The following is a 289-nucleotide window of genomic DNA, read 5'->3' as shown; positions in this document are numbered from 1 at the left end:
AATTGCACCCGGAATATGCAGTGGATGCATCAGCAGACCTTGCGCAAGAGTTGGAACATTTGAAAGTGATTCTTTCAGCGAACTTAGGAGAAAATGTCATGCCGCCTCTTCAGTTGCTGAACAGACTTCATTCCCTGAAACTAGATGCTTTGTTTCCAAACGTTGTAATCATGTTGAGAATCTTCTGCACCTTGCCTGCATAAGGTCATATGAGCGCGCGGGACACACCTAATATTTTCAGTTGGTAGAAAATTTTGAATTTTGCCCGGGTGGCTGCCGAAGCCTACTC

This window comes from Aplysia californica, unplaced genomic scaffold (genome assembly GCF_000002075.1).
Source record: "Aplysia californica isolate F4 #8 unplaced genomic scaffold, AplCal3.0 scaffold00093, whole genome shotgun sequence".
Lineage (NCBI taxonomy): Eukaryota > Metazoa > Mollusca > Gastropoda > Aplysiida > Aplysiidae > Aplysia > Aplysia californica.
This window is presented reverse-complemented; position numbering follows the sequence as displayed.